Here is a 21744-nt window from a genome sequence, read left to right as displayed (position 1 = left end):
TTAACCTGTTAATTTATGGCGATAACAATGATATGATCTAAGCTTTCTCATTCATTGTCTAGTTGTGCACTTGATTTTCACATTATCATGTTGTGCACACGCTTTGTGGAAAGTTTAGCTCATGTCATGCTAGTGTCATGTTTTTGTGATCCACCTTAGTAATCACTCAATTGGTATTTTCATTGATATCATATAATTAGATCATAATTTATGGGACTAACTCCCTAGGCTACTAACTTTTCCCTTTGAGCTATATTGTTTTGCCAAAGCCTTTTTAGGTGATTTGATTTTAAAGGGGGAGAATTTTGGATCAAAGCAAGGTACAAATGAATATCTTCTCAAGGGGGAGTAACCTTGATTCAAAAGGGGAAGAAAAGAAGAAAAAATTGGGAGACACAAAGGGGGATAATGGATTTAGGGGGATGCCAAGTCATCATTGGATGATGGTAAGCATCCAAGCAAGTGTAAGTAGTTTTCAATTGTTTTCAATTGGTATCAATTTCTCAATTTTTGCAAATTTTATGCTTGCTTTGATTGTGTTGTCATCAATCACCAAAAAAGGGGAGATTGTAAGGAAAATGGCCTCATTAAGCCATTATTTTGTAATTTTGGTGATTGAGTAACAACGCAATCAATGGGACTAATGAGTTTGTCAAGTGAACAATTATAGATCACAGGGATGTGGCAGAAAGGCCAAGCAAAGCAAAAACGAAGAAAGAACTCAAAGAAATGTCGAATTGGACGAGTTCTACAAGAACCAGTGGGACCGGATACACCGGTGATGCCACACCGGTCTAACCGGTTGGCATCGGATGCACTGGTGCCCCATGACCGGTGCATTGGGGCCGAGCAATGCCCAGGCCAAGGGGGAGCAGTTCAAGTTGCACCGGATGAACCGGTGGTGATTATTGAAGCACCGGTGCAAGCACCATGCTACTACTCAGAGAGCATGTCAAGCGGCCAACAAGCAACTCTTCAGGACCGGATACACCGGTGCCCTACCAGAGCAATGCATCGGTGCAATGCCGTGACAGTTGCAAAGGAGAATAGCTGCACCGGATGCACCGGTGACTAGACACCGGTCCAACCGGTGACACCACGTCAGCTATCAAAGCCCCAACGAATACCTTGAAGCTCAGAGTGATCGGATGCACCGGTGCTATACCTTCGGATACACCGGTGCATACACAGAAAGTTGGGTAACGGCTCTAAACGGCTACTTCGACTTGGAGGCCTATATATATGTCATCCCCCAGCCATTTGGAGTTTGCTGGAGTTCAAGGAAGTCACAAACACACCCAAGAACATCTCCAAACTATTCAAGAGCTTAGCACTCATATCCTTAGCCCTTAGCACACTTTGAGAGTGTTGTGTAGAGAATTAGCTCTTAGTGAGTGAGATTGCAAGGCCAAGTGCCTTTGTGCTGAGGTTCTTTAGTGAACCAAAAGAAAAATTCGGTAAGACGGCACCTTGGAGCTTTGAAGGCTCGCCGGCACGTCATCAACCCTCCGACTTGGTGTGGAGCGGCGACGACAACTTTGTGCGGGGGACGTGGAGACCCTCATCCTTTGTGGAGAAGCTCCATAGTGGAACCTGGGGCCAAGGTGACCGTGATTGTGTTCACGGAAGAGACTTGGTTGCCGAGTAGCAATACTCTTAGTGAGTGCTACAACAACGTGGATGTAGGTCTGTCTTTGTGGCTAACCGAACCAGGGGATAAACACCCGCGTCAAGAGTTTGTTTTCTCCTATTCATCTCTTTAAGTTTCCGCATTTCATACTAGTAATTTGTGTGCCTTTACTTTCATAGAGTAGTTTCTTGATAGGAAAGGCTATAGGTTGCTAAACTCTTTTGGGATAGGGGTTTCACACTTAAACAACCATAGTTGCACATCTAGATAGCATGCTTAGTTTAATTTTGTACAAATAATTGGAGCCATAGGTCTAAGGTTTTAGTTTGTCTAATTCACCCCCTCCCCCTATTAGGCTAGAGCGCGGTTCCGATCGCTTTCACATCCAGAATTATTTGATTTACTTTTAATTTATAAACACAAATTTGAACTCACCACAATCTTCAAGCACTCAAGGGAGATTCTAGGAACTTAGACTATTCGTATCACTTCTTTAGTTTTACCTTTAATTTATTAGGAATTTCTATTAATTCTATATTCATTTTAATTTATTTTAGTTTCTATTTTTACTTTTAGATTTATTTTATTTTATTAAATTATTTTTTTGAAGTTAGAATTTAAACATAATCCCATTTTTGAACTTACAAAGAAAAGAAATTACCCCTTTTGGCCTTCCAGCCACGTCAAATGGATATCCAATCTAACTATCTGTATTAATTGCTGAATTAACTATCTACGTTACCCAGCTCGGGTATCCGATAATTAACGGATATTATCCATATTCATATATATTATATATGAGCATGACATCCGAAAGAAATATCCAAATACATATCTGACATCCGGGGAAAAAAAAATTGGACATCTTTGGTTTGTCAGAAAATATCGGCACCAGTTACACCCTACCTAAAATCCACACCTCAAGTGTTGGATTTCACCTTTAAAGCTCGCTAATTTGTGGTTTAGAAGTGTGGTGTGGTGCACACCATCCAGAACTAATGTGTGATCACCAATAACCAGCTGCTGTTAGCTAGGCTCGAATTCTATCAGCCGGAAAGTCGTCGTCCACTTGACACTGAAAGAATCAAGAAGCAACCGTGATTCAGGCGACATGGCCGGCCGTGATGCTTGTCCTTTTCGTCGTCCATGATCAGCGCCTGACTTGGCTTCCTCTCCCATGATGACGCAACGTTTAATTGGTCATTTATTTTCGGTCCCTTAAGAGTATACGGGTGGTGCTAGCTGCTAGCCTAACTCTTGGCAGGTTGAGATTTGTTAACCACCTGCAGGCCAGATATTTTTCATGTCCTAGGCTAATTAATTCTTGGCAGTTTGTATAACCACATCGGTTTTGTTCTGAAACAAATGCTTGGTTGAGATGTGATGTGCACAGACAAATGGACATTAGCTTTTCCTTTTCGTTAGCTAGAAACAGTTTCTTTCACCAGTACTAATAACCATGTTGATAAAAGTTATTAGCATTTTACTGCAGTATAAAAAAGATTGAATCTTGTTGCGCAAGTATATTTTGTGAGTAGGTGGTTCAAAACTACTGCATTCACATCCTCTTAGCCGTACATGTATGAAAGGCATGTAGCAGGAACTTTCGAGAATTTCACCTTGTTTCAATGTATAGTTAGAGCTGCTGTTTTCGTCGATCATAATTAGTTGATGTACCTATGCAACCACCCGGCTTCGAACTTGATGAGGAATCTAGGTTCAACTGTTCCAAAAACTGTACGAAGTGGAATATTGTGTGAGGTTGAGCATCAACCTACTACTGTTTAGGTTGTGTGTTTGCAGCCATAGAAAAACAATAACCTAACCTAACCGCTGCATAATTACTATGTAGCTCTGCCTTTATTTCGTTTACAAGCTAAGAATCCTAATGATTTATTCTTCATGCCACCTCGATTTTCTGTCGGGTGATTGAAGGAATAATGCTTCAGCTGAGAATAAAATTAGGGCCGGCGGCTTTAGGGTTTGGGGTTCTTCGTTGGTGAGGGCTGGAGAGGAAGCCTAAGCGGATGCCGGACCTAATGGGGAATGACGGTTAAGCGGTAAGTGAGATGACAATGATGTGGTAAAGAGATGACACTACCGGAAACAACACATTTGCCGTGTGTTTGAGTGTTTGCCATGAGTACTATATTGGGTATATTTATCGTGTGTTTGAGTCTTTGCCGTATATATTATAGGCTTTGTCGTGTGCTTCTGGTACATGGTAAATAAGCTGAATCCCGTACTGCGACCTATATGCATATGCAGTGCCGATAGCGAGATATGCCCGGAAGCACATTGGTTAGTGGTTGTAGATGAGTGGCTGAGGCATGGAAGAACAATCCTACGCTAGGTAGCCACACGAGGAGACCTGTGGAGCAGGGCACCGGAGTGAGCGGCTGCGGAGAAGGTGAAGAAACCATGCCGGGTCGAACCAGGAAGACGAAAAGGACAGGCATGCGTGTCCGATCGAGATCCAACGGTTCACGTGTATTTGACCGATCACAAGCTACTTTACTTCTATTCGCCGGGAACAGTAACCATGGAATCCGCGCGCAAGTGACACCGTGCAAGCGTGTTTCTTTCCTCGTGCGCGGCGGCCCTGGCGAGACCGCCGTGTTTTCCTCCGCGTTTCGTGGGCCGAGAGAGCCTGGCCGTCCAAGAGCACGCGTGCGGCCTGGCCTGGCCTCTGGTGAGGCCCGTGAGTTCCAGCGGGCCCAGTTCTGTCTCCTCTTCTACCAAACTTTATTAATCTCCAGCTGCCTGCTGATTAGAAGGTTCCAACCAAATCATCCCGATTTTCAAACGATAGGTTTCAATAATTATCGATGTGTTCTCGATGTATATTTTTGTTTCCAAAATTACCGTGATACTGATGCCGTTTTGTTTTCCGATAATATCACATCGTTTCCAACCAATTTCATCCCTAGTGCCAAGCAATGGTGCCAGACCCATGCAGAGGTGTCAATAGGGGCGTCGTAGACGGGAACGCACTGAGTGGCCGGTGCGAGGCCTCTTGCTCAGTGGCGGAACTGGAGTGAAAATTTAAGAGAGGTCGGATATGGAATACTTAATTTCGACCACACATTTTCAGCCGAAGCTTAACTTCATCCCTAAACTTCCAAAATGATCATTTCAGCCTTCAAATTTCTCTATCCAGTTCAATTTAATCCTTTATTCTATGTGGCATGCTATGTTTGGCACGCGTTATTAGGTTCATAAAAATCAATATTTTTATAAAGAGTAAATTACACTCACCATACAAAAACTTGTCAGGTGGGTGCATATTGGTCCTACAACTAGTAAAATGCTCAATTTAGTGCAATAACTTGACAAGTGAGTGCGGATCGGTCCAACAACATGTAAAATGCCCAACTTAATGCAATAACTTGGCAAATATGTGCATTCACAATCCAAACATTACACGGTAGTTTAACTTAAACAAAGTCTCAATAAAGAGTATATTCGTGTTAGGACAAATTATTAAGTATTATTTGTCCATTAATTTTTGTGCTGCGAGCATGCGCTTGCATGGCACTGTATTTGGCTAGGATAAAAACCATCACTATTTAGAAATTAATGTTATGTCATTACATTAATTATTTTTTATAATAATTTAATTTTAAATTAAATTATTTAATTTGATATTTAATATTAAAAAATTTATCAAGTTATTACCTAGTCGATCCATTGCCTACAATTCTACTGCTAAGGGTACCTCTCAGCAGACTTGGCAGCTAAACACCGACATGTGAATGCACTAATTTATCAAGTTATTGCACTAAATTAAGTATTTTCTAATTTGTTGGATCAATCTACACCCAGCTATCAAGTTATTGTACTAAATTGAGCACTTTACAAATTGTTGGACCAATTTGCATCCACTTGACAAATTATTGTATGATGGGTGCAATTTACTCTTTATTTTTTTATAGAGGGCCATGGCCCCTGCCGGCCCCCTCTCCCCCAGTTCCGCCACTGCTCTTGCTCCTGTGATCCCGTCATCCCGTTCATTGCAGCACAACGACGACATAGCAACTACCCCGAGCCACAGTGAAAGACGAACGCCATCCCCTGGTGCAATGTATATGTGCTTATTGCTATTAAGCCAATCCCAATCTAAAAAACCACTAGTAGTTTTTATACTTGTCATGCCATATAGATAATACTCATAGAAACTATATTCTTAATTAATAGTTTCTTCTAAATAAATTGCTATCAAATCATATCTCTTCTTTCTCTTATCCCTCTCCAATCCCCTCTCTTTTTTGTGTTGGTTTTCGTGTAGACATGGTTTCTTGCATGGGATCTAATTTCTTTTTATTTTATCTTCTCTCCTCATTAACATTGCTGCCACCTCAGCTTTTTGCTTCCATAGCAATGTATTAATGCTATGAAAACTAGCCGAGTTGGAGGGTTAGGACAGTATGATGAGGTGACGATCACCGATCAGCAACAGCAAGATCAGCAATTGCGTCAGCCGGCCGGCAGCCCGCCGGCTTGTCCCTCTCCACCGCCTCCAACCAAGCGACGCCCCCGACCACCATGGATGTAACATCCCTAAAATCCACCCAAATAAATTACTCGCTAAAAATATTTTCCAAAATATTTTCATCGCCGAGCTCGAATCTTTTCCGGCAATTCGTCGCCCGGACACCAAAAAATCAAATCTCCGTCCCGACACCGAAATCAATCATTGTTTAAAACTTTTCCTGTCTCCTCGTTTCTCGTGCGCGTCGCTTCTCGTCGACGCCACGCCTGTCTCGCGACCGTCACCGCGAATCCGGTCGGCGACTCTTTTTCTTTTTTTCCCTTCTCTACTTTTTTTTTCTCCTTTTTCTTTTTTCCCTTCTCCTTTCTTTCTTCTTCTCCCTCCTGCTCCCTGCATACGCGCTGCTCCCTTCCTGTGCTCCCGTCCCACGCACGCGCCACTGTGCGCCCACGCACTCCACGCGCCCGAAATGCTCGCCGCGCCCCTGCTCGAGCCGTCCCGTCGCCTGTGCCGTCTCGCCGATCGCGCTGCCGCTTCGCGACGCCGAGCGCCATTAATGGCCGCTGAGAAGCTCGCCGGCAGCGGGCCACCGTGTCCAGCCCTCTCCATCGTCTCTCCTCGCCTATAAATAGGCCCTCTGCGTAGCTCTCCGCCACCATCCCAAGCTCGCTGAACTGCCTAGCTCGTCTTCCTCCTGCTCCGATTTCCCCTCCTCGGTTCCTCGAGCAAGAACAGAGCCACGAATGCCACCGTCGATCTCCCTCACCAGCCCATCTCAAGCCAATTAGCTCTGTACCCTCCTCCACCAGCCCCAACCGGCGGTCTTCGCTCTCCCTGCCTGAGCCGAGCTCCCCACGAGCTCCAATGGCCGCAGCCATGGCTGCTCGGGGTTGACCCCCTTCCCCTTCGTTTCTCATGCCTGGAGTCCCCAAAACTGAACCCCCTTTAGCCCCTCTCTCTCCCCATGCTCTCAAATTTGGGAACCATGGGCTGCAGCTCGATCCCGGCGAGGCTCCGGCGAGCAGCCACCGTGCGTGCTGCGGTGGCGCCGCTGAGGATGTCGTCGCCCTCCCTGTTCCCTTCCCGTGCTTGAGCTGATAAAGGCTTGTGGGCCTTGCTGTTCCGTACCCCAGCCCAAGAAAAACAAACAGCCCATCAGCAAACACGTCAGCCCAAACTCGTGAAGCTCCTCCCGATTATATTAATCCATTTTCGGAATTAATTAGGCACTCAATCTTACAATCACAATATCTCACCCATCCGAGCTCCAATTCACATGATTCTTCTTCCTAAATTCTTCTAAAATCATATACTATCTATTCCTCAAATTTTCATCTCTTCTTAAACTTATTTTATTTTATGTTTGTGCTCGTTTGTGTTTGCTTGTCGTTGTGCCGTTCTCGTCGGTAGCTGACGGAGTGACCAGGGAGGAGAACTGACCAGGGAGGAGAACGTCGAGCAGTTTGGTGGACAGTACTGTGAGTCGGAGTACGCAGAGCAGTACCGCGAGTCGGAGCCCGAGAACGAGTACCGCGAGCAGGAGCTCGGCTTTGAGGACATCAAGTTCAATCTCATCCTTTGATGCATATTTTGTCCCAGTTTTATAAATACAACCTATTAGCCTGTTTTCAAAACTGCATATTATTTTGCTGCTAAAACTCAGTTGGATAGTCACTCCTTGATTGCTTTGACCATTCCTTGATAACCTAGGTTTGTCTCTGAATATGAGTTACTCTGTTTGGATGATAAACCTTCCTAGAACGCTTAGGATCCGGTTACTCATTGCACTTTAAATATTATTATAAAGTGTCTTCAAAACAAGGAAAAGCGTGAGTATCAAAATGGAAAAAATTGGATCTTTTGGAAAATAAATGAAAGAAATGCTTAGATGAGATGGATGGTGATTCATGTGTGGGACGCCAAATGGTGTGCTCGTACCTGTGTGGTTGAGTAAGGTTGGGAGATATTCATCTTGTCACAATTAAGAATCGAGTTGATGTGTCATCTTGTCTAACTCAACTATCGTGCAAACTATTCGACCGTTGTATGTGGCAACGGCTTAGCATAAACCCCACTAGTTAGTCTGATAGCCATTAGGAGAGCTGAGAGCAACGGGTGATCAAGGAGAATGGATAAGATCGCGGTGACTTATGCCCCGGTTAAACCTCGGTGACAGGTCAATGACCCCTTGATGGATTCCGTGTTGGCTAGTCAGGTATAGCTACGGTGGGTAATAGCTTTGTTGGGATCTGCACCGTTGCTAAGGTGATCGTGCTGTGGTATCCCACTTGTGGGTAAAGTTGCACACCTCTGCAGAGTATAAAATCTATTCGAATTGCCGTGCCCATGGTACTGGGCGAGTTATGGTTTGGTCACACAACTAGTACTTCTTCGGGGAATGGATGGTTTGGCGTGAGTTGTTTTGGAAAAGTGTCCGGCAGCTGTGCCGTGTGCTACGATGGATGAGGAGTCCGGTAGCCATTTAAAACTTGGATCCTTTATGTAGGATCAACCCCACTCAGTTACTAAAAATTTGTTTTAAGAAAAACCCTGTTTCAAAATAAATCCATGCATAAAAATTAGCTTTCCGCAAATTAAACCTTAGCCTCATCCTTGATTTATCATGTGCATATATTCTGTTTATACCCTCTCTGTGGGTGTGGTTGGACTTGCTGAGTACGTTTGTACTCACCTTTACTTAATTTTTACAGAGGAAGATCCAGAATTTATTCCCGAGGACGTTGAGTAGGGGTTCCGTTCTGCACCCAGCCTTGCCTGTGGATAGGGTCACCAGCAGAAAGCTTCATATGGCGCAAGACTCTAATGACCTCTTCGTGGTTCGCGTTCTTGTTTGGATTTTAGTTGTTGTCCTCGCGATAGTGGCGCTTCATTGCCCATTTCCACGTAGAGTTGTACGGTGATGTACCATCTGATGTAATAAATGTGTTATCAGCCTCCTGGGACTGATATTTGTATCTCATTTGAGTCACCTCTTATGAGGGGACGCTTCAATGGACGACGACCGACGACGGCAACTTACTTTTTTTTTGGAAAAGAGAATTTTTGTTAATTTCAAGTCGCTACATCGAGGGGATACAACTCCTTGAAATATTCCTAGCCTCTGTCTGGCACACAGCCTAACAAGAGTTTTAGATAATCGACACATGCACTAGTGACTATCAATCCTCAGACTAAATCGCCACCCATATGCCTGGGTAAAAACATTCTTGGCCACCTGCTCCAATAATTGAGAACCTGCAACAAGCGTCTCCCTAGGAGTAGGCTGGTGTAGGGTAGCTCAAGTACATGGCCAATGCGTAATTCTTTATAGTACCTACAAAAAGAAAGATTGTTTGTTTTCAAATACAACAACGTTCTGCACAACAATGTTCTGCAGAGCCAGATAGACCAACAAAAGGCTGCCGCACCTACAAGGTTGAAAGGTTTATAAGGTTTAGGTATTTCTTTAAGCGACTCGCTAAACAGATTGGCTATGTTGGTAGGTTTGCATGGCCCCCATGCCGCGTGAACTGTTGTCCGTAGAACTGCATGTACTGATATTTCGCATTCCTTTGCCTCGCCAAAGCAAAAAAGCTCACTCTTATGGAAATTTATTTTCAACCCCCAATAACTGTTTGAAAGACACAAAGGATTAGCTTCATGTTTTGAGAATGTTCCAGGTTAAGTTCCAAAAAGAGTATGGTGTCAATAGCATATTGTAGGATGGAGATTCCGCCTTCGACTAGGTGTGGTACCACACCCCTTAGCTGGTCCTCTATTTTTGCTCGGTTGATGAATAGCGCGAGCATATCGGCTACTAGGTTAAACAGAATGGGTGGGAGGGGGTCTCCTTGCCGTAGTCCTTTTTTCGTTGAAAAAATAGGCCTACCTCATCATTGATATTGATTGCTACGCTCCCGCCTGAGATGAAGGATTTGATCCACTCAATCCATTTTGATGAAAACCCTTTCATCCGAAGCGTTTGTATTAAGAAGTCCCATCGAACCTTGTCGTAGGACTTTTCAAAGTCTATTTTGAAGATAATCCCACTCTGGTTTTTGCGGCGAAGCTCGTGAACGGTTTCATGTAGGATAACCACCCCTTCAAGGATGTTATGTCCCTGCATAAAAGCTGTTTGCGTGGGACTAACCAAGTGGTCCGCTACAGAGTTGATACGGATGGTCGCTACTTTCGTGAAAATTTTGAATCTTACGTTTAGAAGACAGATTAGCCTATATTGTTAGATTTTGTTTGCTTCTGGAGTCTTAGGTAGCAGTGTGATCACCCCAAGATTCAGACTAAAAATCGGCACCTTTACGTAGATCATGGAACATTTGCATCAGATTCCCTTTGATAACTTTCCAGAACTTTTAATAAAATTTAGCTGGGAAATCATTCGGACTAGGTGCTTTGTTATGCTCTATGTCGAAAATGGCCTCTCGAATCTCCTTCGCAGTGAAAGGTGCCGTGAGAAACTCATTTTCAATTTAGCTTACTTGTGATATATCTGCCGTTCTAGACTTATCGAATGAAAAATTGTTATCCTCTGAGGGTCCGAATAGGTCTTTGTAGAATTGGGTGGCAAGCTCTACCACCCGATCCTGCGCGAACCGAAAGCTGAAGCGTCAGCTCTCGCCGGGCTTCCGTTCGGTGGCCTTTACAGGCCGTCCAATTCTGATAGGCTGTTCGATCTGCGTCGTCGCACAACAGGACGAGATATCCTCCAAAACGCCATGAAACGTCGCATCTCGGCCGAGACGCACAGGCTAGCAGCAGCAGCACCACCACCACCACCATGATCTGAGGCGACTTCTCATTCTCTTCTCCTCTCGCCCAGCCTTTTTCTTCAACCTGGAGCAGTGCCGGCGCAAGGAGATGTGTCCGAAAGCAGCGACACCCACATGCAGAGATGATCACCACAGCCGTTGACCTGTGGATGATCACCGCGCAGGTCTGTGATGGCCGTCCATGTTGCAGAGCGATCCCATCCCATAGCCAAAATGGGAGGTCGTCCCTGTCCCACTGTCCGCCCGATTAAGACGTAGGAGTAGGCCTAGCGGTTGCGTTTCAGACTTTCAGTGGAGTGGGCGTGGCATCGGCAAAGGTAGGGTGTACGGTTGACCCAGCACGCCCGACCAGGTGGATCAGCGAGTAGGGTTAGCTACTCTTTCGATCTGCTCCTCTGATCTCTCTTCAGCTTACGCATCATATATGTATTGACCTCTGCTCACCGTGTATTGATCTCTCTCTGGCAAATAGAACAGAGTAAATTAGCTTATCACCACACACACACACACACACAGAGAGAGAGAGAGAGAGAGAGAGAGAGAGAGAGAGAGAGATGGAAGAAGATTCCATCAAGGGACGACGCCCCTAGCCTGATGCATCGACTTTGTGTTGTGTTGTGATGCCATCGTCAGTCCGTGAGCTTCTCCGATCAGTTTCAACAGGGGTACCAATCGCTGGCAAGTCAGCACATCATGCATGTAACAATGGATCATCGGTTAGACAATGATCCTCGCTTCGAAGCTGAATTGGCAGTTTGGCACATCATGATCCATCCGTCCAGTCCATGGATCTACCACACGCACGGTGGAAGGATGGATCCGATTACCACTTTATTACCAGACACATGCAGCCGACTACGTATCCCTATCAGCAGTTATCACCCGGGATCAGAGGCCGATATCCAGGAACTTGATTCATCTATTGAGACTCAGATGGAGCAACGCGTGCGTGGTCCTGTCTTCAGACTCATCAAAGACGTCATTCACGATGAAATTGATGGCGACATGGGAGCCAAAGTTTGGCAGCACGACGACTACATTGCCAAGTGGTAATGGTGCTGAAGAGAGGGCTAGTGACACTCCAACTTGTTGCAGCGCTACCGAACGAACGAAAAACAACCGATAAAAAATAGTCAAATTTTGCATGATTTCGATGGCAACCTGGCATAACCAAATTGTGGCCCCCCATAACGAACAGAAAGCAACAAGCAGCTGGATTATGTAATAATGCCCTACGGATATTGCAGACGGATTTTTGAACAAAAACCTGTTGATGTGGGGACCCAATGCCTGAATGCCATGCATTCTGAAGCTTGGATCCAAGATGGATCAGAATATGGTCTGCAAAGTATCGCTTATACTATACTATACTGCTAATGTTTCCAAGTGCATTACTTTTGCGTCGTCCTGAGGTTGACAACTCTGCTACATGAACGACAAGTGTGTGGTCAACGTCATGCTAAAAATATTCGAGGAAAAAGCGGTGTCCAAGCAAAAAAGAATTAGAGAGTATCGAATACAACAACAACATAGTCTTTTTTCCCAAGCAAGTTGGGGTAGGCTAGAGATGAAACCCGAAAGAAATAAGTTCAAGGTTCAGGCACATTGATAACTAGTCTCCAAGCGCTCCTATCCAAAGCTATCTCTTTAGAGATGTTCCAATCCTTAAGGTCTCTCTTAACCGACTCATCCCACGTCAGTTTAGGTCTACCTCTAGTATCGAATGCCTATCCTAAAAAAAAAAGAGCTTCAGTTTCATTTTGATTAGAAGAGGCTCAAAGGGCAGTGTCTTTTAATTTACAAAAAATAAAAATAACGCAATGATGCGAGAGAGCTGCGTGCACTCATCCTCTTGCATTGACCTTCCTCTGTCTTAACAGAATGCAGAACACAAGAAAACTGAAAACAGAATCACATTGCATAGGTGATAGGTCACCGGAAGACAAGTGCTATCAGTACAAATCGATCTTTCTACGTACACTGGACAGCACTAATTGAAAGGATCGTGGCCCTAGAAAGGGGGTTGAATTGAGACTTTTTCGATATCTAATCGTCCTTAACCTACCTCTAGTGTTGCCCAAGCCTATAATTCAAAGACCTAGCATCGAGAGCACACTAACATGATGATTCTAGGTAGGTAAGCACACTAACAGCCATTTTCCTAGATTGATCAAACTAACAAGTAATGGCTAGCCCAAAAGAAGCAAACTATCAAGAGCAAATCCTAATCTCAAAACAAGCAAGCAAGAAGCAAGAAACTGAAAACACTTAAGTAAATTGTTTGAATGTAAAAGAGAAAGGATAAGAGACAAGCGGATTTTTTCCCGTGGTGTCGAGGAGTTGACGCTCCCCCCTAATCCACGTTGGAGCACCCACAAAGGGTTAATCTCCCTTGCATCACGAAGAGCAAGTGATCACTAAGAATACCCCTTCTTCATCTCCAAAACAGCGGGCTTCAAACCATGTACAAAGCTTCTTCTTGGGGCTCCTACAAACTCCAAGAGCTCACCAAGAGCCTCCGATCACCAAAACCGTCTAGGTGCCGTCAAACACCAAGAATAACAAGTCCTAAGCCTTCACTTGACCGTCACAAAGTCGGCCCTAAAGCTCTAGCACACTTGCACTCTTCCAAGGATTGAATTCTTGATGAATATGGTTGATCTCAAGGTTTGGATGTCTTCTCTCAGCACAAGGGTGGCCTCAGGTGTTCAAGGGTTCAAAAGGCAGCTCAAATGACCCGAGGTACCCCCTTATATAGGCTAGAGATCACCTGGTAGCCGTTGCTAATTTTTCTGGAAAAAGTTAGAAGGCGTTGGATAAACCGACCCTGTCACTGACAAGGGCGTCAGATCATCCGACCCCCACTAGGAAATCCACGGTAGCCGTTATAGTTTAAACATTTGCTGATGTCAATTATCTGACAACTTAGTCCGACGTGTCCTAAAGGCTACGTCGGATCATCCGGTGCACTGGTCAAATTTGAATTCCAAACAACGGCACTTGATCATTGATCCTGCTCATTAGTCCGACGATATGAAGTCACCATGTTGGATCATCCGACCCTGAAGGATATTTTCCATCTCTAGAAACAGGCTCTCTGGAGAATAGTCCGAGTATTAGTCCGATGTTATATTTCCATGCGTCGAATTATCTGATCCCATTGGCAAATTTTCAAGCCATGAAACAAGCTCTCTGAAGGATACTCTGGCCAATTGTCCGACCCTTCTTCCACGGCGTCGGATTAACCGAGCGCATTGGTCGGATAGTCCGACCCTAGGGTGTTTGGATTATCCGAACTCACTGTCTTTTCTTATTTTCTGTTTTCTAACTTGGATTCGATTTGTTTCTTAAGCTGATCTTGAGCAAGTGTGCGTAAATTCTAGGGCCAACTCAAAGAATGGTCAAGCTACTAACTTCGGACACCCCTTTATAGTACGTGTCGGTGTCCAGACCCGGTGGTCCGGCACCAACTAGTGAAGATGTTGTGTGGTCCCTCACTCTAGATGGTTGATGCAAGAGGTAGCACAGGAACACACAGATTTATCCTGGTTCCGGCCGCGGGGCCGTACGTCCAGCAAAGGGGTGTGTGAGTGCATTGTACTATCTTGCACCGGAGTGCCTGTACTAGGGGGTACAAGCGAGGCGAGAGAGGGAGGGAGGCTCCCAGGTCTCTGCTAAATGATTGAGGCGAGTGCCAATATCATGCTTTGGAGAGTGGGGTGAGTTCTGAGTCGTGTGCGAGATGAGTTCAGGTCCGATCCGATGAGTCCTGATCATATCGCACCCCTTGCGAAGGAGCCCGCCTCCTCCTTTTATAGACTCAAAGAGGGGCGGAGTACATGTACGGGGAGACCAAGGAAGTCGTCGTCTTCTCCCCGAATCGCGGGTGCACAGTGGATGTCTACTGTAGAAAATACACTGTGGCGCACTGGAGAGTGTGGCGCCGGGCGTGGCAATCATCCTGGGCGATGTCCTTGGTCTTGTGGAGATCGCGCTGGCGTCCTGGTGACTCCAGTGGGCATCATGGCGGTCGCTGTGGAGGGTACCGTCCTCCATGCCTGACGTGTAGGTGTCTCGAGGGATCTATAGGTGGGGGTCTTGCTCTAGTCAAGACCCGGGCCGCGTTCGAGGGTTGCGCCCATACCTGTCGAGAGTTCTGCCGTAGAGTAAGTACGAAGGGATTACAGGGAGTAGGCAGCACAGTGGCAGGAGTAGTGCCGAGGTCTGCACAGGGCCGGGGATAGCGGAGCAGTGACCGGAGTTGGCAGACGGGACTCCGGTCACGGCTGCTGGATGGCGTAGTGGCCTGACACCGCCTGACTCCCCACTCCAGGGTGGAGTGGTTGGCATTTATTGCCTGTGTCAGGCATGCAGGTGAGCCGGTAGATCGCTAACTCCGTCAGTCGAGGGGTACCTCGAGTGAGGCGGAGTTGGTCCGCTCTCTAGAGGGTAGGCCCGCTACCCTCGAGCGAGGCGGAGACGCGATGCACTATCGAGGGGCTCGGCGGGGAGGCCTCGAGCGAGGCGGAGGTTACTCCGTGGGTTTTAGGGGGATCCTCGGATGGGCCATACCGTGGAGCTGGGCTTTGAATTGGGACTCTTTGGGTCCTAGAGAGGACTTGGGTGCTGTAGGAGTGTTGGAGCCGTTCGAGTAATCCTTCTTTCCCTTCGGTTCGGAGGAAAACCGTAGGCCTTGACTCGTTGTGATTGTAGAGCGTGTCGGGATGGTGGGCGTCGTGGGCCCAGTTGCCCAATCGTGTTTTGTGTTTTTAGGGGTGATTTAGTCCCTGGGTTAGGCTGCCCCTAATTATGGTACCCGACAGTAGCCCCCGAGCCTTTGTAGGCATGAGTATCAGCCCTGTGGAGGCTTGATCCCTCAAAGCCGTGACTCGGATGTTGACTGTGGGGTTTTAGTTCTCCCCGCGGGGGCGTGTTAGCACACCCGCGGGCGTTGATGGAGGAGATTAGTTCAAGATCGGAGTTCGCCGACAGAGAAACGGTGGCAGGGCCACTCCGAGTTGTCTATGCAGATCATAGTCGCCTCGAGCACCATGGCGTTGCCGCTGGGGGTGTCACCGCCGCACCGACGGGAGGGCTTGAGCTGCTTTGCGGAGCAAGATAGAAACGAGGAGAAGAGTCGGGTGCTTGCGGCCTTGTTTGGAGCCGAAGGCTACGAATGGAGACGGGTCCGACTCCGAACTCGACACTAGCCGGAACGGGAAGGAGGCTCGGGTGCCAGACTGTGGATTTTGATCCTCGAATGTGTGAAGTTTCCTTCGTGGGGGCGCGTCAGCGCACCCACGGGTGTAGCCCCCAAGGCCTTGGAGGAGTGCTAGCACTCGTCCAAGGGCTATAAACGTCGTGTAGCATGGTTGATCGGATGGGGTGACCGCTCAGCTTTCATTCCAGCCGGCCTCGGCATTCCTTTTAGCCAGCCTTGGCGTTTTTTAGTGCTGACACGGCAGCCCGTTCGATGATCATGCGAGGGGGATTTGCTCGATACGTGGAACTTCACAATCGACGGTAGCCGAATTATTCGAGGGAACCCCCGAGCCCGGGCCCGTGTGAGGGCATTCAGGGAACCCTTGACTTTTCGTTACGACACTCGTCGCCCTTCTGCAGGGAGGAGGGGTGAAGCGAGCCATGCTACCCATGCCCGGGCCGCGAGCCATGGTTGCTTTGGTGAGCTGTTATCGGGCGGTTCAAGTGGATGTCTCTGCCCCGTTCGGTAAGGGTCGGCTCGTGGTCCGTGGACACATCACATAAAGTGCTCACAAAGGTTCGCTAGGCGGGGCTCGGACCCATTCGATAGGGTCCGACGGCTCGATGCTCTCCCTCGACGGGACCCCCTGCTAGGCACCCTCGGCTGGCCTTGAAAATGCGTAGGATATCTCGAACTTCGTGTTCGAGGGTAGCTTGTACGATACGTCCATGTAGTCCCTGACTCTGGCGATCTGGGGCACCTGTCGAACCCTCGGTGGGCCAGGCTTCGAACCCCTGATCAGTGAGGCCTCGAAATAAAGTTTCTTCGATGGTAAGGAACCCCCGGAGGGAATATTCCGTCACAGTTTGTAAACGGCGCGGGGACCGCGGGTCGTGTGCGGGTCCTCCACAGATCGTGGGCGACATGGCTCGGTGCATGCGGTGCGGGCGCACCTTTTCAGGCAGCCGTCTCGAGTAGAAGGAGAGGCAGGGGCGGTGGCTGGCGGATGGGACGGCGGCGCTACAGTGCCGCCGCCCGCGTCGGTTACCACACCGCGATTATTGCTGCACATGCGTGTGGCAGTCGCCGCGGGCGTGGGGCCTAGCTGTCGGCGGCTGCAAGATCTACCACATTCAATGCGGCAAATCCGGCATCGCCGTGATGAATTCGCCCGGCGCAGTAGATAAAAAACGAGAAAGGAGGGGAGGGTTAGTTTAGCTCACCTGGCCTCCTTCGCCTCCCCTGCATCCAAAGCCAAGAAATGGAGAGGAAGAAGAAGAAGAGGTTGAAGTGATGGCACAGTTCCCCGCGTTCCCCATCGGTTGAAGTGATGACACAGTTCGTGGAGCCGGCGCTATGGAGCAAGTCCACCGCCATCGATGCGGTCCTGGAGGCGCTGGTCGACGAGGGGCTCTTGCTACCGAACACCAAGTCATCGCGGCCGGTGTGGATCTCCCCGAGGCCGGAGGAGAGGGAGCTGAAGCCCCCTAGCGGCTACATCATGAGCCTCGTGCGGCTCCACGAGCGAGGATTCGGCGTCCCCGCCGGCAGGTTCGTTCGCGCGCTCTACCACCTCTGCGGGGTAAAGCTGCAGAACTTCGCCCCCAACTCCATCTCGCAGGCGGCGGTCTTTGTCGCCGTTTGCGAGGGATTTTTTGGGGGTGGAGGCGCACTGGGACCTATGGGTGCATCTGTTCCGTGGCGAACTCTACACCGAGTACGTCCAGGGACAGGCGAGGAGATACGCGTGCGTGGGTGGACTCACGCTCCAGGTGCGCGAGAATAGGGGGAATCTATACATCCGCTGCAAGATGATCACGAATAATGCTGGGTGGACCCGAGGGTGGTTTTACCTATGCAACAACGACGAGTGGCTCCCGGCGTTCACCGACAAGGTGCTCCGGGAGAAACCGGACGTGTTGAAGTGGGGGGTGCCCCATGAGCGCCATCCTAGGCTCAAGGTGCTCACCGATATGGTGCAGCGCTTGGCGAGGAAGGGGCTGACGGTGCCCGCCATAATCGCAAATTTTCACCGGCAGAGGGTGATTCCCCTCATGGAGAGGAGGTTGGTGATCTTCGAGCTGACTCCCGAGGCCGCGGCTGAGGGCTCGAGGATGTCGAGTGTACTGCTCTCGCCCGACGCCGCTGCCCTGAGGGCGAAGAGTGCGGTGTCGCACTTCCCCTCCAACCCCGAGGATCTCTGGAAGATCAAGATGCGCCCCGAGTAGGGGCACATCAGTCTGGTGAGCCCTGCTTTCGATTACTGTCAATTTTGTGTCGTCCCTTCTCCTTCTTCTTGTCTTTGATCCGGTTCGTGCGCGCAGGGAGTGAGCCATAAAGGCTATGTCTCAAAGCCCCCGCTCCCCGAAATCCGCAAAGCGAACTGCCTGCGCGCGGTGGCGGACAAGAAGAGGAAGGACGAGGTGAAGGCGAAGGCTGCCAGGAAGAGGTAGAGGAAGGACGACCACGATAAGGCATGCGCCAGAGCGCAGAGGGAGGGCGTCCCACCGCAATCCATGCCCGAGTCCATTGAGGAGGAAGATTCCTCGACCGGCGGGGTGGATTTCTTGGAGTCTGATGACTTCAAGGTGGTGACGGGCGCAAGTCCCCCGCCGGCCCAGCGAGGGGCCGGCGTCGAGACCTCGAGGATGATGCTGGGCGAGAGGGGGCACACGCCAGCGACACTTGTGGGGACGGCCACAGCGAGGGCGGATCAGAGGTCGCCCACGCCAGCGGCGGGACATAGGTCGCCCGCGCAAGCGGCGGGCAGGGATTCATCCGCACCGGCGACGGGAAGAGGATCGCCCATGCCAACGGTGACGGCGGGCGGGCGGACATCCGCATCCGTGTTGTTGACGAGTGGCGGGGCGTCCGCGGCAGGCGCAGAAACTCCTGAGCAGACAGCCCCGAGGGTTCAGGCCAGCCCGAGGGCAATGCCCCCAAGCCAGTCGCCAGGAGGCGTCAGCGTGCTATGAGCCCAGAGGAGTGGCACGGGCAAGCGCAAGCTGAGCTCCCTGTCGGAGTAAGTGATTTTGATTCTGTTTTTTGTACTTGTTCGTTCGATTCCCCGGTCTCCGTTGATCTTGGCATTCTCTGCTGCTTGGTCCAGCCACAGGGCCGCTACCAAGGAGCCAATCCGCCTCGCACCGACCAAGGCCCTCAAGATCGAGGCAAGTGCGACGCCGCATTCAGAGCCACAGCCCCCGACCGGAGGTTCCCTAACGCCAGAGGCGGCTAGCGCGACGCTCCAGGAGGCGGTTGCCCGGGGGGCCCAATTGGCCTAGCAAGCCCGAGCGCTGGAGGGCGGGAACGACGCCGGCCAGAGTGGCGCAACAACGGCCACTCGGGCCAACGCCGAGGAGGAGGCCGGCCGATGCGGCGCGGAGGACGCCGCTCGTCAAGATGTCAGAGTCGAGCCCGGCCGAGGCGACGTGGAGGACGCCGGCCGGCCGGAAGCCGGAGTCGAGTCCGACCGAGGCGACACAGAGGACGCCGCCCGGTCGGGAGCCGGGGATGACGCCGGCCGAGACGATCCTGGTGATGCTGCCCAGCCGGGAGTAGGAGGGGGAGGAGAGACTGGCGGGGATGCTTCGGAGCACCCCGACGGCCAAGAGGAGGAAGAGACCCTCGTCCCCGAGCCTACGAGGGTAGGGGTTGAGGGTGCCGCAGCATCGGCTGCGGCGCAGACGGCGCCCGCGGTGGAGGTCCCGGTGGAGGAAATGCTGGCGGACGAGGAGTTTGAGGACTCGGAGGAGATCGACCCGGCAGCTGCGGCTAGCGCCGCTGCCCAGATCACCAAATTCATTGCGGCCTCCGAGGGCATCCTCGGTGCGTGGACGTCCGAGGGTGGCGCCAACATCTGGTTGCCCAGGAGGTCCGTGCGCGAGGGGACTTGGGCGACAGTCAAGCCTGGGATTCCACTGCCTTCGACCACAACAAACAAACGGAGACCGAGGCTTGGGAGGGCTTTGATCAAGCTATCAGCGACCTCGAGCGCGCGCTCTGGTTCGCTCTGGACATCCTCCAGGGGCAGCACCTCCAGACCGAGAATGTAAGTAACTGTCCTGTGATTTTTATCACTTTGCGTTTCGTGTTTTCTTGCTCACATCTTTCTTTTTGCAGCGGCTGAAACAAATGTCGCTCGACAAGGGCGAAGAGCTGGGCTACCAATACACTAGGGCATACTTGCTCGCAGAGGACAACGCCTATCTGCTTACGCAGATAAGCGAAGTCAATGCCTAGGTGGACGAGCTGGAGGAGCGGGACCACGTGCGGGAGGAGGAGCTGGCTCAAGCCCGCCGCGAGCGCAACAGGCAGAGAGCCGCAGCCGAGCACAAGGCCCAGGTGGTCGAGGAGAATGCGGCCGAGCTACGTCAGAAGGACCAGGCACTCGTGGCGAAGGAAAGCGAGCTCCAGGGCAAGGAGGCTGAGCTCCAAGATAAGGAGGCGGTCGTTACGACGCTCGCTGAGAACCTTGTGCAGAAGGACGTCCTCCTTGTTGCTCAGGAGGTGGCCGTTCGGGACGCGGTGGCTGCCCTCAAGGAGGGGAAGGCCTCCTTGTCCGGGATCCAAGAGTGGGCGAACGCCGAACGGGCTCAGCTGGAGGAGGCGCAAGAATGCATCAAGGGTAAGTATTTGGAATTTTTGCTTAAGTTGATTATTAGCTTGCCAAAACTTATCTTTGTTTTCTTGTTCAGAGTTAAGGAAGGCGGTGGCGGATGAGACCTCGGCGAAGGAAGCCGTCCAGGTCGCATTCACAGCGGTGCAAGTTGAACATGCAGACCTAGAGCAGACCGCCGTGGCCATGTGTCAGGAACTCGAGGGGGAGGGAGCCTCATCCAGTTGCTCGGTGGCCAGTCGCCTGCGATCGCTGGGCGGTAGGGTGGCCGAGTGTATCAGGAGCGCCTTCTGCCTCAGGGTTCAGAGGACCCTCGCCGTGGCCTCGACGCACTACGACATGAACCTCGAGCGAGTGTCGTCGGGATACATCGTCGCACTTGGCGTCGAGGCAGATGCTGCGATGGCTGCTATGAAAGGGCATGTGGGATTGGGGTGGCTTAGGAGATTGGGCAGGTTTAGGCCTGTTAGTAGGTTTGGGTTTTGTTATCTTTTGCATTTGATTTGAATGGCTGAATTCAAATCAAATGCCACACAATTTCAAACAATAACATTCAAACCAAATTTTTGAACAAGGGAGATTCAAACTTACATTATTTCTACCCAATTACACATGCACACAAAAAAGTTTTTGAAATTTCACATTTTTGCACTATATAACATTCCGTAAAAATACAAGATGTTACAGTCTACCCCCCTCACAAGAATCTCGTCCCCGAGATTAAAGGTTTACATGGGTTTCGAAGAGGTGAGGGTACTTCTCCTTCAGATCAGCTTCCTTCTCCCAAGTGGCTTCTCATTCTGTGTGATTACTCCATAATACCTTGCAGTACGGAATGGTGGTCCTTCTAGTTTCTTTCACTGCTCGGTCCAGTATCTTCATAGGATATTCCACATATTCAAGAGTTTCTTGCAAATCTACTGCCTCAGTCGGAACTATCTTTGCTGGTACTCGCAAGCACTTGCGTAACTGAGATATGTGGAAAATGGGGTGCACTCCAGCAAGTTATTCAGG

The sequence above is a fragment of the Panicum virgatum genome, chromosome 1N (assembly GCF_016808335.1).
Source record: "Panicum virgatum strain AP13 chromosome 1N, P.virgatum_v5, whole genome shotgun sequence".
NCBI classification, from domain to species: Eukaryota; Viridiplantae; Streptophyta; class Magnoliopsida; order Poales; family Poaceae; genus Panicum; species Panicum virgatum.
Note: the sequence above shows the minus strand (reverse complement) of the source record.